The sequence below is a fragment of the Callionymus lyra genome, chromosome 10, assembly GCF_982586985.1.
Source record: "Callionymus lyra chromosome 10, fCalLyr1.hap1.1, whole genome shotgun sequence".
Lineage (NCBI taxonomy): Eukaryota > Metazoa > Chordata > Actinopteri > Syngnathiformes > Callionymidae > Callionymus > Callionymus lyra.
This window is the reverse complement of record NC_141827.1, coordinates 1,323,015-1,341,456: the sequence shown is the minus strand read 5'-3', so window position 1 is coordinate 1,341,456 and position 18,442 is coordinate 1,323,015. Positions and strand designations below refer to the sequence as shown.

General features: G+C 42.7%; 1 protein-coding gene across 1 annotated transcript in view; it reads right to left on the bottom strand.

The window, feature by feature from the left end:
* frmd4ba (FERM domain containing 4Ba) overlaps positions 1-13,283 on the bottom strand; it is a 38,218-nt gene extending 24,935 nt beyond the window's left edge. Inside the window, exon 1 of the mRNA XM_087801557.1 lies at positions 13,208-13,283. The gene's annotated coding sequence lies outside the window, so the exon portion shown is untranslated. The remainder of the gene's footprint in view (positions 1-13,207) is intronic.
* Between the last annotated feature and the right edge of the window lie 5,159 nt (positions 13,284-18,442).

The following is an 18,442-nucleotide window of genomic DNA, read 5'->3' as shown; positions in this document are numbered from 1 at the left end:
GGACGAGGGTATACAGAGGACGAGAGAATACAGAGGACGAGAGGATACTGAGGACGAGGGTATACAGAGGACGAGAGAATACAGAGGAAGAGAGGATACTGAGGACGAGAGGATACTGAGGACGAGAGGATACAGAGGACGAGAGAATACAGAGGACGAGAGAATACTGAGGACGAGAGAATACAGAGGAAGAGAGGATACTGAGGACGAGAGGATACAGAGGACGAGAGAATACAGAGGAAGAGAGGATACTGAGGACGAGGGTATACAGAGGACGAGAGAATACAGAGGAAGAGAGGATACTGAGGACGAGAGGATACAGAGGACGAGAGAATACTGAGGACGAGAGGATACAGAGGACGAGAGAATACTGAGGACGAGAGGATACTGAGGACGAGAGAATACAGAGGACGAGGGTATACAGAGGACGAGAGGATACAGAGGACGAGAGGATACTGAGGACGAGGGTATACAGAGGACGAGAGGATACAGAGGACGAGAGAATACTGAGGACGAGAGGATACAGAGGACGAGAGAATACAGAGGACGAGGGTATACAGAGGACGAGAGGATACTGAGGACGAGAGGATACTGAGGACGAGGGTATACAGAGGACGAGAGGATACAGAGGACGAGAGAATACTGAGGACGAGAGGATACTGAGGACGAGAGGATACAGAGGACGAGAGAATACTGAGAACGAGAGGATACAGAGGACGAGAGGATACTGAGAACGAGAGGATACAGAGGACGAGAGGATACTGAGGACAAGAGGATACTGAGGAGAAGAGGATACAGAAAATACAACACAATTCTCTGATCCTTGGAGGCGTTTAATAATATAAGAGTAAGTTGTGTTTTCTAAAGACACTCAAAACACGTCTTTGGCAGAGGCATGCACCGTCTCTGTGCATATTATTTCTGTGTGTCGTGAATAAAGAGGTTCGTCCTCTTGTCAGGCTGGAAAAGTTCCAGAGGAGCTCAGACGTCTCAGCCCAGTATAAAGAAGCACTAAAAGTAATTGGTCGTGCAGGAGCGACTGACGAGGCAGAAGCTAAAAGTGAAACTGTAATGGAGGGAAAAGCTTTCTTTGATGTGGAGTCCAGAGCCTTCAGCGCCACACGTGTGATTCATAAACAAAAGTTCTGCTCGCACACCTGACTCCAATAAACCAGCAGACACTTCTGAGGAGACCAGCGGGTGGAGAAGCAGGAGCTTCATCTGGAAACAATATCCTGCTGTTTGTGTCGCCCGTCTGAAGGATCACCGAACACATGTTTGCTCGACATGACGAGAGTCCTTCAAAGAAGCGTCAACAACTGATGCGTCTTCATCCACGTCTCACCAGAACAGCAAGAACGAGTTCGTCACACTTTATGTAAGAAACATAAATCACGATAATCAGACTCGCAGGGCGTGGGACTGTTTTCCGGCCGGCAGTGAGGCGTGTAATTGATAATCCGCTCCGAGTCCTTTCTTGTGGAGATAAAGATCTGAACCTGCATCACCCTCTTCATTTGATTCCAGATCACGTGACCTGGCGAGACACGAACTGAAGACACCGGTGTAGAGATCGCTCGAGATGTTTTTTAATTCACGTTATCGTTATCTTTACACTACACAAGAAATGTGTATTCGGAGTATTTTTTTTGTTGGCAAAAACCATCGATAAACAATGCTTGTAATAAATAGTCGTGTGCACTGGTGAACAGGAGGGGGCTCAGCACCCGTTGGTCAGGAAGTCCAGACACTAGTTAAAGAGGCAGAACAAGCGCGTGTTTCTGCTTCACTGTGTTCAAGACGTTTACAAGGTGTTCGAGTAAATTGGTGAAACCAGTTCCATGGTAACACTTTCTACACAAACCAGACTCACACATGATGGATCCTCTAATGAAGTCACTCAAATATAAACATGTGTATCAGTCAATAAACCACAGAAGAGGAAAAAACACTTGTTTTCTACTCAAACCTCATGTCGACTAAGGGTTAGGATTATTATCAGTTGTTTTTTTAAAACAGGTAGAAAAGTCTATTTTCTTCGTCCAAAAAGTCCCTTAAAAAGATCCAAATACTAGTGATGGGCCTATGAAGCTTCATGAAGTAGTGTCTCCATGAGTCTGGAGAGTCGTCCAGACTCATGGAGACACCAGAGGATCACGGGGAGAAAGAATTTCATCTACAACTGATAAGAAATCGAACATCTGTCTTGATGCAGATAAAGAGTCAAAAGAGCAGAAGCTGATGAAACTCAAACAAAATGATCCTTCAGAGAAATAACATCTTCACCATGTGTGTGTATGAAGAGGGTGTGTGTGTGTGTATGAAGAGGGTGTGTGTGTGTGTGTGTGTGTGTGTGTGTGTGTGTGTGTGTGTGTGTGTGTGTGTGTCACAGCTGTCACACAACCTTAACTCCCCCATCTCCAGCCTGACACCCCTTACATAACCACCGTGACCTCACTTCACACCAACTCCGCACGACGTCATCCTCGTTTGCGTTTCTTCAAGTCGGTCCCCCACAATCCCCCACAATCCCCCACAATCCCCTTCTGTGCTCCATAGCCTTGCAGTTCCCACTCAGCACCAGCAGGTGGCGCCGTTTGTTGCCAGACACCTCGTTGGGACAAAAGGAAGTGGATCAACAGGATCCTGCTTCTGTGAAGATGATGCTTTGGACGATAAGTAACACAACAAATAAAAAAGGTTGTTTCAAAGGAAGGTTCTGAGCGTCCTTGTCATGGACACACTTGACCGGCTGTGGGAGGCATCTGTGTCCACATCTGACCGGCCACACCTCATGCTGAGAGGCAGCTGACAGGCTGAATGAAAGACATTATGTCTCACACACACACACACACACACACACACGCACACACACGCACGCACACGCACACGCGCACGCACACTCGCACACACTCGCACACACACGCACACTCACACACGCACACTCACACACGCACACTCACACACGCACACTCACACACACACACACACACACGCACACACGCACACGCACACACGCACACACGCACACGCACACACGCACACACGCACCCCCCCACACCCCCCCCCCCCCCCCCCCCCACACACACACACACACGATCAGCTGTCAGGTTGAATGACGCTCCACCGACGGATCATTTGTTCTCATACATCTTATATGATCAGATGAACTTCATTAAACATTCAACCATTCATTCCTCTTCACCTGAGAGTCGCACCTGCAGGTAGAAACGACCAAATCTTTTTTCAGATCCAGAACAAGGACTTGAGTTCAAACATGGTGACGCTACAACAACAATGGAACTTCAGCTCCTCCTCAGACTCTGTGCAGTCGCTCTGGAAGGTTTCCTGCATCGTGGGAGGAAAACCTGAGACGACCACACGAGGAAACGTTGACCATCAGAAGTCTTCATGGTGGACATGACGGCACACCTGAGTTCGGAGCGTCCGGTTGAACGAAGAACGAAGACAAGACTGTGGCGAACACGTATGTTCTTGATGTGATCAGTCGACTGAAGATAAATACGCAGCTGAAGAGATACATTTACACGTCACAAGATATACCTAATTTCTCTTTTTCTGTCGGTTTAATCCTACGTGTCAACGTATAGTCGTCTTATATCTCTGGGATCAGTGCAGTGAGCGATCGTCTCTGGAGGTCTGAGGCAGATCCGGGTCCAGATTTGAACCACATTATCCAAGACAACATACTGTATTTTGCGGACTATCAGTGTCTCCGGAGTACAAGTCGCTCCAGACATAAAATACATAATAAAGAAGTAAAAACATATATAAGTCGCACTGGAGTATAAGTCGCATTTTTGGGGGAAATTGATTTGATAAAATCCAAGAACAGACATGTGATCTTGAAAGTTTAAAATAAAACTAGAGGCAACAACAGAATAATGTTACGTTACATGAAGTGAGAACCTGGTATGTTAACATAACATATGAAGAGTTATTCAGAGAACTATAGCATCAATAACTAACTAGTTTACCAAACCATCCGTGTAACTCCAAATAACTCTTCATCCTCGTGTCACTTTTAAACAACTAACTAACTCCGGAGTTAGAAGATGCTTCCTCTTCTACGTGGAAATGATCAACACAGGCTTAGAGCGCCCTCTTGTGGTTTAGTGTGAAAATAACATGTGAAATGATATAATAATGTGGTAATAATTTCATACATAAGTCGCAGACAAACTATGAAAAAAACGGCCACTTATAGTCCGGAGAATACGGTACTTGACTTCAAACACACATCATTAAACACACCTTCAGACACTTCTACAAACCACCCACAACACAAACATGTTCTGACCGTTACGAATAAACCAATCCAGTGAGCAGATGACATCACTCAAACACTTGCGGGAGTCAAGGTCTCAAGCAAGGAAAGTTTCATACACTTTCTACTCCATTTTAAGCAGCCAGTCCAATAATCTCAACTTCAACATATGTTTTAAACTCAACGTATTGTTGTTTTCTTGCTTCAGTTCGTCACGAACACCTCGTGTTCAAATGCACTATTTTTTTTTAAAGGACATGAAAACATTGGAACATTTTATAATTCACATGTGTGCGTTACGGGGTGCATCGTGTACACATGTGGTAAAACGACGGCTCCTGATGAGCAGCGGATGTAAACTCACAAACCTGTGAACGATCACTTTATATTCTCGGTTAAGAAGACGAAGCTTGTGGTTAAAGCGTCTGAAATCATGGTTGATTGCACAGCGAGTCGTGAAAAGATGAACCAACACAACACAGCGTTTAGGAAAATCTTCCAGGAAGTCATTATCCATTGTGACTAAAACTCTCACTTCATCTGCTTAAAAAAAAGACATTTTAATGACAAGCTCTTAAGACCACGTGATTAATCTCCACGTGACGAGGCTTCTGAGAGCAGTTTGCGAGCGCTGTGCGGGCGAGCGGGGGGTCCCGACTCCATCTGACATCTATTGGCCCTCGAGCTGGTTCAGGGGATCCTGGAGGCCAAATGTCACGACTGAACCACGTGTATGTGTTAAACAGATGCTGAAGGCGGGGCCGAGAAGCGTAAAGGTCACGAGGTCAGAACCATACGTGACAAATCTCATTTACAGATACAGTGACGCGGCGTAAAAGGCTCGTGTCATCAGATGTGATTATCAAAGCAGGAAATATGAACGACTGGCAGCACATCTCTGCGGGCGTCCAGATCCAGGCGAACAAAGACACATGAGGGGGAGGGGAGCAGACGCCACTGAACGATCAGCCTCGAGGATCCAATTATCAGTCGTGAAAGATTGCAGATGTTTAACAGGTTTGTTTGGCCTCAGTCGACGGAGAAGATCAACAAAGATAGTATTTTTGTAGACGTGTATAGTGTGTGTGCGTGTGTGTCATGTATCACAGATGTGTGTGTGTTTCTGAGTGTATGAGTGTGTGTGTGTATGCGTATGTGTGTGTGTGTGTGTGTGTGTGTGTGTGTGTGTGTGTGTGAGTGAGTGGGTGTGTGTGTGTACTCCAAAAGTAAAGCCATATACATGTAAGTAAGTAATTTTTATTTGTATAATATACGTCCTTCATCTACCAAAAACAACATGTGAACAGACAGACAGTAAAAGACACAAGCAGAGAAATAATAATAAATAATACATTGAGTAATACAGTAAAAAGATTTAACAATAAATGGTCATAGACATTATTATTATTATTATTATAATATGTAAGCTGGGCCAACAGGAGGGGGCTCAGCACAAAGCCCTGCAGAGTGTGATGGAGACGCTGTGACAGTTCGTGGTTTGTTTGTCTTGAAGTCCAGATACTAGTGACAGTGCAGTGTTTTAACTCCATTACAAAGAAAAACACGCTGCAAACACCAGATAAGAAAGCCTTGAACCTGCAGCACTGCAGTGACACGTTTAGTCACAAATATTCAATGTATCCAATAGTAAGAAAATTAACTACGGAATAATTAAAATTTACTTTTGGAGTCGTCCTCGTCACCCTCGCCAAATAAAACATACCTTATGGATAGAAATAAGGTAATATATATATATATATATATATATATATATATATATATTGAGGAGCTCCATCAGTGATAGGATGCTCCATCCCCGGTGTGTGAGGGAGAGGTACCTCCTTCCTCCTGCTGCCATCAGACTCCACAACAAGAACACACCAAGATAACTATTTAACTGCACCTCTTGTTATTCTTGTTATTTATGTAAATATGATTGTGTATATATTATATAGCGCAGATTTATCTTTTATTCTATTTAGATTTTCTTTCTCGTTTTTATTTCTGGGTGTTTTTATTTCTCTTGCTGTTGTTAAACCGAATTTCCCCTCGCGGGACTAATAAAGGTTTTCTGATTCTGATTCTGATTCTGATTCTGATATATCATTGTTGTTAACCAGTCCTGTCAACGTTCGATTATTGGTTAAAATAAATCAATAAAATCTTGCTATATCTTTTAGTCACTTCAAACACGGAGGCTTCATTATTAAAGGTATGTTTACAGACAACATTCTGCCTAAATGACAACAATCCACACATGACTGTAAAACCGAAGACTGTTGTGTGAACGTTTGATCACTACATGTATAATGAACGCCGCAGGATTATCAACGTTAATCCAATTGACTAACAGGTTAATCCGATCGCGTTTTAAGCAGAAAAATATCATGTGATCCAAATCCAGGGAATCTCCTGGATTAAGACAAAACTTTGAAGTTAAAATGTTCTTTGTTTGTGATGAAATGAATTGAACGTTTTAGGAGTTTAGAGAAGTTTTTCTTGATTTTCTGAGACTCCCGTGTTTGTCTCTGTGTCGTCTTGATCCTTGAAGTACCATGTTCTCCGGACTATAAGTGTCTCCGGAGCACAAGTCGCTCCAGCCATGAAATGCATAATAAAGAAGTAAAAACATATATAAGTCGCACTGGAGTATAAGTCGTGTTTTTGGGGGAAATGTATTTGATAAAATCCAAGAACAGACATGTGATCTTGAAAGATTAAAATAAAACTAGAGGCAACAACAGAATAATGTTACGTTACATGAAGTGAGAACCTGGTATGTTAACATAACATATGAAGAGTTATTCAGAGAACTATAGCATCAATAACTAACTAGTTTACCAAACCATCCGTGTAACTCCAAATAACTCTTCATCCTCGTGTCACTTTTAAACAACTAACTAACTCCGGAGGTAGAAGATGCTTCCTCTTCTACGTGGAAATGATCAACACAGGCCTAGAGCGCCCTCTTGTGGTTTAGTGTGAAAATAACATGTGATATGATATACCGGTAATATACGGTAAATACGGTATATATTTTATTGAGTATTGTTTTGATTGTTGAGGCGCTTTGTGACCCTGGTATAGAAACCATCTATAAATAAAAATTACTTACCAATACCCATTACTTACTAAACAACAGTAGAGTAGGTGTTAACACGTCAATAGAAAACAAACAAGTCATTGGTACGATCGGACACAACAGACATGAATCAATACAAAGAAACATAAATGTTTTAATGGTGTCGTTGAGATTCACCATCACGGTCCTGCATCTTTCAGGAGAACTCGACGAGGAGTTTGGTCAACGCTCAAGAAAACAAGGCGTTGGACGACACATCCTCTCGTTTGAACACAACAGCTGCTTCTTTCTATTCTCCAAATGTTGTGAGTCTTTTGCGACTAACTAACGACCGGAGCCGATTAGAACGTCAAGCTAAGAGTTTCTTCGTAATCTTCCCTAAAGCCAGAACATCCCAGAATAAAAGAATGTCTTAAGTGATCAACTTGGATTATTCCTCCTTCAAGGGGTGACATTTATTTGATTATCATCAGAGCTCCACCAACATATTGATCATTCTGGTTATTACACTAGTCAACGATGAGCATTTACCACATGTTGTTTAACGTGTCGTCTAGTTACCAGGATGAATGATTCACCGGGTCAGCTGGTGTAACGTGAGAGCGAGTCCAACACAAGCAGTTTCTGCGAGGATCTCACGTGAGACGCCTAATTTCATTTCAGCGTCGACACACATCTGTCTTCAGACCGATTACAGCCTCAACATCTTTCTAATTGAATCGCAATCATTCCGTCATTTTTAAATCTGCAACGAAGGCTCGTTTTCCTGAAGCACTTCCTGAATATTACAGATGAAAACAATGGTGTTTTTTGTTGTTGCATCGTAACATCACAGGTTTATGAACGATGAACACAAAACCCTGAAACCTCGTTCACCGACTGTAACCTCAAGCAGATCACACACTTCCACGAGTCTGGTTCTGCTCAAGGTTTCTGCTTGTTAAAAGAAAGTGTTTCCCTCGAGTTTTTCTCTTATAAAGTGTTTTATAAACTGTTTATATCTGATCTGAAACATACGATACAATTCTAATTGTCGTAGAAAACGGTTTTAAATACACAAATACAATAATAAAATGAATCTGTTCTTTACAATCGTTCAAGAAAATATAGATGAAGAAAAGGGAGTTAGATTTGTTAAAGGGATGTGATAGTTAAAGTATTTACTTAGAGATACTTGTCTTCAGCATGTTTGGGTGAATTATTCTCTAATACGAGACCAAATTTGTATTTTTTATCCAGACAATCTAAAGCACTTTTTTATGACCAGATCATCAGAATGAAAGTGTGAAAAGCGAATCCTTGTTCCAGTTCCTACTTGGATTGAGAAGAAATTCTTAATTTCATGTTGAACTGGTTGAGGATAAAGAATATAAAGAACTTGAGATTTGTAACTTCAGGACAAGATAAACCTTAACAGTACCAGACGGGTATTTGGCCATCAGATGACATTATTATATTGTACTGTTTTTTTTCGTATTATTGTGTTTTTACTTTATTTGTATGTGATGTATTATGTAAACAACTGCATCTTTGTTGAGGACGACACGTGGAAAGTAGCATCTTGTGCTAAATCTGGTGCATTTTTAATGGAAATGCACATTGTCCTTTGAAATAAACTGAACTATAAATGAAATGGTCACTGATCTCGACCACAACTTGAAACTTCTATCGAACCATATAAAAACCTCCTGGTGGACTCTGAGGTCAAACAACCTTTCGCTGTGTGGCCGGTCTTACTGGCCGGTCACGGGCGCTCGGTTCGGTCCACTGAGCAGGTGATAATGACATCCTCGCTTTAATCTGAGCGAGCGAGAAGGTGAAGGTGAGAGCTCAACATTCCAGCACATGTGCAGTGAACGGAGGCCGAGGGTGTTTTACGAGACCAACGCTTTGAACCTTCACAGTGTCTTAGTTTAACAACGGGTCACTTCAGCGACAACATTTGAACAACAGACTCTCGTCACAAACGTCTACAACCCGGACGTGATCCTAGTAAAGCCGAGGAAACGGTGAGCGAAACAGGAAATGACTGCGGGCTGACGTGGGGGTTGCTGGAGTGATAATAACACAGGTTTTCTCTCGTGTTCACAACGTGTCCCTTCAGGCTCTGGACGTGTGAAGCACTCGCGAGGATCTCAGATCGATCGCGGTGGAGCTGAAGGCCTCGTTCTCAGCAGAAGATATTTGGACTGTAGAGGCGTATCTTCATTAAAAACAGAGAGTATTACTACAGTCATGGAAGTCCCAGATAAGCTCATCAGGTCCTGGTGTGTGTCCATGAGTAGTTACACACCTGCAGCAGGATTACAAGGACACGGAAAACACCTCCGACAGGCAGATGTTGCCTTGTTGTTATTTTCATTCACTGGCTCACAGCAACAACTGAGCAGAGAAACATGCATGAGTTCAAGGCCGTCTTCGGCGCCCGCGGTCGTGCATGAACTCACACCAAGAGCTTCAGAGCGAACAAGTGAAGCGTGTCAAGAGGTCCACGGGTGTAGAAACACATGGTTATCGATGTATAGAAATAGAAGGACTCGCATGCATTATAGATCCGTCTGTTTCTGGAGTCAATAAATGTGTTAAAAGAGAACAAAGAGTATTTTTACCAACAGCCTATTTTCACAGATCTTTGTGTGAGTGAGATTAGAAGTAAACATCACAAATAAATATGGGAAACAACCGTGTTAACAACTGACACTAGAAAAGGATCTTAAGCTCCGCCCACTGAAAACACTGGGTTTTTTTTTCTGGAGATGAAATCTCGTTGACCATAACCACACACCCACTCTGCTGGTCAAGCATGGAAGGTTTGTCACTGCGCGTCATCAATCGTCTCCACCTCCAGGGAAGTTTTTATATTTTTATATTCTGTAAACAACCACAACAAATTCCTGTGTCGTGTTGACAACAATAAGAGGTTAAGGTTCACGTACAAATCGACAGAAAAAGAGCTAACGCTACCTTCGTTGATGTTTCCATATCTGTGGTTTGTATTTGAAAGCAGTGACTGAACGAACTGAAAACATTGAAATATTTGGATCACAGTGTTTCAAACCATGAATTGAAGATGTATTTCCTCGTGATTATCTCTTCAAGACTGTCTTTAGCAACGTGTAGATCTAACGAGTGTTTGTTACTGAACAACTACACACGGCAACAAGCACACAAGGACAGTGATTAAGTGACGACAAACTGCTCCCCTGAGAGAAGCTTTTACACAGAAACCCTGGTCGATACACACTTGTGAATCCATCGCTGTGGCTTCAATAATTCATGAGGACACGTCTGTGACACTCTCTGACAAACTGTCCAGCATCTGTCCTTAAACAGATTGCTGAATGTTTTTTAATGGAGTTCGTCTCCCGGAGGACTCGCACACACTCCGGGGCTCAAACAAGTGCTAGAGTGTGTGACAAGAAAAGTGTGTGTGTGATGAGGAGACGCACAACAAACCTGTGTCATGATGTCTTTGTCACACACAGGATGTCCTGTCTGAGAGGACGAGGCAGATATGAAGCCAGGAAGTGAGTGAACTCTGACTCACATATGGAAGAGTTAGTTGTCGGCCTTTAAAAATCAATGGTCATGGAAGTAACAAGTTCACAAGTTACTTCTGGTGGTTTGGTTTGATGTCAGTGCTGAGCTCATAGATTAACGCTGACCCACAAACATAGGAAACCGTTTCCTGAACCCACAATTACTGCCGAAGGCAACGATGTCGTTAAATGGTCCGAGAGTGTTTCTCAACAACAGAGACACAACTTACTAAGTGTTCCAACATTTGAAGGTTGTGTTAGCGTTCGCACAACACAAGGTAATTATCAAGACGTTACTGATGCACAGAGCTTCGAGCTGAAGCATTAATTCCACGAGTCAAGTGGGATTTAAAGCTAGAACTTCTGGATTTAGGACGACCCACTGAGTCGTTTACGTCGAGGGAGAAGATCCTTCGATTTGTTGACTCCAGACACGACGAGTTGTGCAAGAAAAACAAGAGGATGAGGCTGGAAACAAAAAAGGTTCAATAATAAGATATGCTGTGAACTACGACCTCTTATGGGTCCAGAAGAGGGTTTGTCTTTCATCACAAACACACAAACATGTGCGTGCGTGTGTGTTGGTTCTGTTTTTGTGTCCTGAGACTGACTGGCGTCCTGTCCAGGGTGTCCCCTGCCTCTCGCTGAGGAAACTGGGATGGACTCCAGCCCCCCCACGACCCCCATAAGGGATTAAGCGACACGGAAAATGAATGAATGAATGAACTAGTTTGTGACTCTCACACCGTTAGAACCTTCAAAATAAAGTTCTTGTTGTGTTTCATCGTTTATCTTCCTGGTCAAATATTGGTCATGTGACTCAAAGACTGTTCAAAAGTAAACTATATTATCTTAGGTCGTCCTGCTTTAAGCCGTTTTAATATAGTAAAAAAACAACATTTTTTAAAGTCTCTTTTGAATCCAACAAACAATTCTCACAGCAACATATATAAAGTTGCATCAAGAGTTAACAACGGTTTCATCATCATCATCATCATCATCATCATCATCATCATGAGACGTTTACAGGTCGACTCCGAAGAAAAGATCATCAGAAGATGATCAACTGAATAAGTCGTGACAGAATGTTTCTGGATCAGTAACAAGTCAACATGACACACATCCGAGGACACATTGATCTCTAACACGTCAACAGTCGTAACAAACCACCAGTGATGAGCGAGCTGGTCTGGAACCAGTCGGGCGGGACAGGTTTCCCACCTCAGGTGTAGAATTAAAGTGGCAGGACGACAGTATCACGTTGCCTAACGGACAAAGGTGAAGGTGTGGGAACAGAAACACGGAGGTTCAGGTGAGGCAGGAGCTGCTCTGGGACCAGGAACAGTTTCGTTCAAACACAAACGCTGACGCCATCAAAGCCGCTGAACGTCCAGCGACACAAAGCAGAGCTAACTGTGCAGTTTGTGAGTCACGGCCAGAGAAGCACATGTTGCTCTCGTGAGGCTGATTCAATAAAGTCGCACGAACCAGGAGCTTTTGTTCCGCCTCGTGGAGAGACATTAGTCCACCGTCTGTGGTTCATCACAGAAAACATCTCATTATTTTATCATTATTATTATTCTGCAGCTTCTTAGCTCGACCTCGCTCAGAGGCAGGTTCGTCCAGTTCCCTTCAGCTCCTCCGAGGGTGAGGAGGTCAGAAGGTCGGTCAAGAATCCAGGTGTGAGAAGAACAGAAGGATGAACGGAGTAAAGTAAAAGAGATATTTAAAAAAATTGTTTACAAACAGCAGAGTTTAAGAGAGTGTTCAAGATACATGAACATCAAGAACATCCAACATTATCTACAGTGGTCAGAGTGAAGGTTCATCATCTTCATGTAAGTCATTGTTATTTTTATAAAGCTTTTCCAGACCAGGCTCACAAAGAACTTAAACAATCAAAACAATACTCAATAAATAAATACTTTAAAGGTCAAGATAACACTGAGAACAAGAGTTCTTCCACCGACACAACACTAACAAACACTAACAAACATGGAGGCCTTTTGTTTGTTTGTTCCAGACAACATGATATTTACACCATTAACCAGGAAGACTTTACTCTGTTCAAAGTTTAAAAAAAATCAAGATAGTTTGTTATAACTGTTGATAATGTGTCAGAAACAAGATCAGAAAGTCAACATGTCAACACGTGACTCCAGCTCAGGTGAAAACAAGAGTTGAAACGTCACCAGTTCAATCCTAGTTAACAACTAGTTAACAGCAACTAGTTGTATGGATGAAAAAGCGAGAGAAGCACCTGAGAGAACAAACAAGGGTCCGAGAGACGCGTCTCACCTTTTGTTGTCTCGCTGCTCGTCGCTCGGGTCACTCTCCAGGAGGCAGGTAGAGGTCAAAGGTGAGGACGTGAGGCGGAGGTGGCGAAGGGTCGCTGTCCTGCTCACGAACAGCTTACCTTGTCTTTCATCGCTGCTCACTGTCGTCCCATCCCTCCTTCCCTCCTTCCATCCCTCCTCCCTCTCAGGACGGACCACGCTGCCCGGCTGCTGCGGGGCGCCCCCTGCTGGACACAAGACAACATCGACCGTCGCTCAGTTGAGCGTTTGTGATATTAAACATTAAACTAAACATTTATTTGTTTCTCATCCATGTCTCGTTTATTTTTGATTTAGTTCGTTATTATTATTTTTTATAAAATCTTCCACTTGGGATCAAACCCTTTCTTTTATATATCAAAGAAGTACAAATGTAAACAAAACATTTTCAGCTTTACTTCATTTTAACAACACTTTTTTTTTTTGAATACGTTACATATATTTTTATTGTATAAAAACAACTTGTTTGAAGTTCAATAATGAGCAGAAACTTTATATTTTGTGTGTCATTTTTAAATGAGTCAAATAAATTAATCAGAAGTTTTATGCAGATATATTTTCAAAGAAACAATATTGAAAACATAAAAATGGAAAATAAAGCTCAATATATAAGACAAATACGTTTTTATTTACTATTTGTCAACAACATTGTTTTCATTCCCAGTAACTTTGCGTTTTTGGAAACGAATCATGAATAAAATACTTTATTTTGTCAGTAATTCTTATTGTATTTGAGAAAAAAACACTTGATAAAATGTACTTATTATGAAAAGTCATTTAAACATGTGTGATGTTGAAATGATGTTTTTAAAACATAAACTATTGCGTTTCTAACAGAAACTATCATGAGGACGAACGATGTTTCTACATATTTCAGGCTCTGAGGTGAAAGGAAGGAAAGGAGTGTTTGTCTTTCACAGCTGCACGAACAATGGAAAACTCAGTCGCTCATGAAAAACCTGCTGAAAAGAGGAAACGAAAAGAGCCTGAACGTCTGGTTTCAAAACAAATGAATGTAACATCCGTCTCTGCTCACAAATCATGAAGAAAAATAAATACATGTAGTTTTTACTGGAGCAGATGGATTTCTTTGATTCACATGTGAGAGAGAGAAAGAAAAGAGAGAGAGAGGAGGGTAGAGCGAGAGAGAGAAAGAGAGGGAGGAAGAGACCCTTCCCCCATTTGGGAGGATTTGTGTTTAGCCCATGATTAGACCCCAGTGCCATGTGTGCACCAGGAGCCCCTCGCACTCCCCCTTTACTCACTCACCCCCCTTTACTCACTCACCCCCTCCCTCTCCCTCTTTACTCTCTCACTCCCAATTCACTCTCTCACCCCCTCACTTCCCCTTTCTCTCCCCCTTTACTCTCTAACCCGCCCATCTCTCCCTTCACTCCCTCCCTCCTCCCCCTCTCTCCTCCCCCTTCACTCCCTCCCTCCTCACCCTTCACTCTCTCACTCCTGCTTCACTCCCTCACTCCCCCTTCACTCCCTCTTTACTCTCTCTCTCCCTCTTTACTCTCTCACTCCCTCTTCACTCCCCCCTCACTCCCCCTTCACTTCCTCTTTACTCTCTCACTCCCCGTTCACTCCCTCTTTACTCTCTCACTCCCTCTTTACTCGCTCACTCCCCCTTCACTCCCTCACTCCCCGTTCACTCCCTCTTTACTCTCTCACTCCCTCTTTACTCTCTCACTCCCCCTTCACTCCCTCTTCACTCTCTCACTCCCCCTTCACTCCCTCTTTACTCTCTCACTCCCTCTTTACTCTCTCACTCCCCCTTCACTCCCTCTTCACTCTCTCACTCCCTCTTCACTCCCTCTTCACTCCCTCTTCACTCTCTCACTCCCTCTTCACTCTCTCACTCCCCCTTCACTCCCTCTTTACTCTCTCACTCCCTCTTTACTCTCTCACTCCCCCTTCACTCCCTCTTCACTCTCTCACTCCCTCTTCACTCTCTCTTCACTGTCTCACTCCCCCTTCACTCCCCCTCACTCTCTCTTCACTCTCTCTTCACTGTCTCACTCCCCCTTCACTCCCCTCACTCTCTCTTCACTCTCTCACTCCCCCTTCACTCCTTCACTCCCACTTTACTCTCTCACTCTCTCTTCACTCTCTCACTCCCTCTTCACTCTCTCTTCACTGTCTCACTCCCCCTTTACTCCCCCTCACTCTCTCTTCACTCTCTCTTCACTGTCTCACTCCCCCTTCACTCCCCTCACTCTCTCTTCACTCTCTCACTCCCCCTTCACTCCTTCACTCCCACTTTACTCTCTCACTCTCTCTTCACTGTCTCACTCCCCCTTCACTCCCTCACTGCTCATCAAACCTCCACTAAGATCTTCCTCCAGCTTTTGTTCTAATGCCTCGACGTTCATCTGATGTTCAATAACTTCAACATAATCAGGCGACGAGACGTGAAACTAGTTTCTCTCGTAACAACCTGAGAAAATAAATGTTGCTTCATAGAAACAAAGTTGAGATCAAATAAGAGAAATGACTCCGAAATAAGTGTCAATTTAACCAATAAATGCACACGAGGGACAAATCTGATCACATTTGACGTCATGGATGTTGTTTTGTGTAGCAGTTCAACACAGTGTGTCGTCAGTTACACAAACATCTTTATGAAGAGAACATTGAATGTTGAACAATATGTGCTTAAATCTTTGTTGAACTGGATTCTAACGTAAATATCTTATCTTTAGTGACTCAGTATCGACTCATGAACCGATGAAAAGTTCACACTGTTAAAGACTGAAGGTGAAAGATTGAAAATGTTGTTTCTGGCGCCCCCTAGCATCGCATCTCAACTTTAATTTAAAGTCTCAATTCATTTGTAATGACAGTTGCATATCAAATATCTTAAAAACAAAATTACATATTATTGCTTAACATATGTCATAATTCAATATTTGCAGAGATTTAAAAATTAAAATAATAAAAAAATTAAACCATATCCCATGATTCAAAGTGCAGGAGCTACTCCTCCAGACATGCTAGTGCAGTTAACATGAAGAATATTGAACCTGAAGTACAGCAGTTTATTCCACTTCTGTCCTACGAGGCGTCAATAGTGTATTATTTACACATATGAAGAAGATACTGGGTCAACATCAAGTTCTGCGACTCACCACTAGAGGTCTCTGGACCTCGACAGCAGACGTGAGCAGATATTGTTTGTTGAGGTACGAGGATTATTTCAGGCTCATATGACAGATGTTACCACAGATCTTTCTCCTCCACCAGCCATGTTACACCGACTCCTGAGGGTGAAGTCACATATTGCCCCCTCCAGGCTAGACCCCCCCCCCCCCACATCTTTGACTCGTAAATTCATTTCCTTTTGTCCTCCTGACAACTTCCATTTGAACGACATGTACTCGTGAGCATCTCTTCACCGACAAAAGCCAGTTGACGTAAACAATAACTGAGCTCTGACCCCCCCCACGTACCCCCTCCTCGTCCTGGAAGCAGGTCAGCTGTTGTGCCACCAGCCGTCGTTCTCATTCAGGGCCTTGGTCACTTCAGGGTTTCCTTTATTGCCTTTCCAGGTCATGATGAACGACACCCCCCCCAGCCCCCCACTCCTCTTTTGTTTATCCAGAGGCTGAAAGGCTGTGATACGACCGACAAATTCATCTGGTCCAGGCCGGGGCGAGGTGCGACCTGAGAGACCCCATGTGGTCCTGTGACCCCTCATCAGGGATCAACACATGTGCATGGAATAAACAGTTGATATTATGTTTTCACAAGGACAAGAGGGCAAAAAACAGCCTTGATTTTAAATTAAAGTGTAAAATAAATGCAAAAAAAAATGGACACTACAACTACACTAATCCAACTCAAGGGGGCGCCATATGCAGCATTTTATATACTGCAGATGAGTCCTTTAAATGAGTAGTTCACCCAAAATTAAAACTTCACTCATTTCCTTCTCACCCTCGTGTCGACTGAGGGTTGGGATTAAAATATAACTTTTATAATTCTTCATGTGGAGCTTCAATCTAAGACGTAACAGTCGATCAGTTTGAAGGTGTTTAGATGTTTTTAAGTGTCTTTTTGGACGAAGATGAAGACGAAGACCACTGAGTTCCAGTCGCTACATGAAAATGAACAAACATTTTTGTCTCTAAAAAGAACAGATTACTGTGAAAATAGTCAACATCAGTCGACATGAGAGTAGAAAAGTCAAGCAAGTTTGAATTAAGTGTTGATTGACAACAAATGATGTCGTGTATAAATGTCTTATGTTAGTTGATGGTTTTCTTCTCATATTCACACACATTCAACGGCACTAACATAATATAGTCAAATATTTACTTCTATTCTTCTGTTACAAGCCAGAGAAATTGAATTTCATCCAGAAAACACCACAATAATCGTAGCCGAAGGCGGCGCAGAAAGTTGTCGTTCTCGTTGAGAATGAAAGGACACAAGGTGGAGCGACTGCTACAGACATCATTGTTGTGTCTCAACCCTCGGAACAAATGGAGTTTGTTTTATTTGGATGAAGAGCCGCGTTGACCCGGCAGCATGTGCTGCTAAAGGTCATTGAAACCGAGCGTCGAAGCACATGTTCTGGAGCTGAAGGGCTGAAGTTAAGTGAGTCTAGTCCTTCAGTCAGACGTAGTGAAGCGACGGCATCAAAGTTCAGCGACGCATGAATGTTCACGTGTGCGTTTACGTGTAGAATCATCACAGGAATCTGAACGACGACAGGTTAAGGTGAGGTTTGTGTGGAGTTTATATGTTCAAAGGACGTCCCGACGAATCTCTGAGAGAAAAGGACGAGCAGGACAGGATGTGAAACTGTACAGATCGAGCTGTGAGGCTCGTCTTCTACGTCTCATGTGTTCAGAAAAGATCTGCTTTATTTTATGCTCAGCTTTTATTAACATTTTGTTTTTAAATATCCGTCACTGATGATCAATAAATTGAAATAAAAATACTAGATTCAAGTGGCTTGGTCTGAAAACGCAAAAGACGAGAATGAACTGATCAATAAAACTGTCGGCAGGAATGAAGAAAAAAACATTTCAGTAACCATTTGGTCCAAAAAAAGGTAAAACAATAGAAAACACGAAGTGAGAATTATTCAAAGGCTGCAACAGCGCCCCCGTGCGGATCATTTGAATCCTGCGGTTACCATTAAAATACACTTCTCTGTCGAAGAAAGTATTACAAAGTACAACAT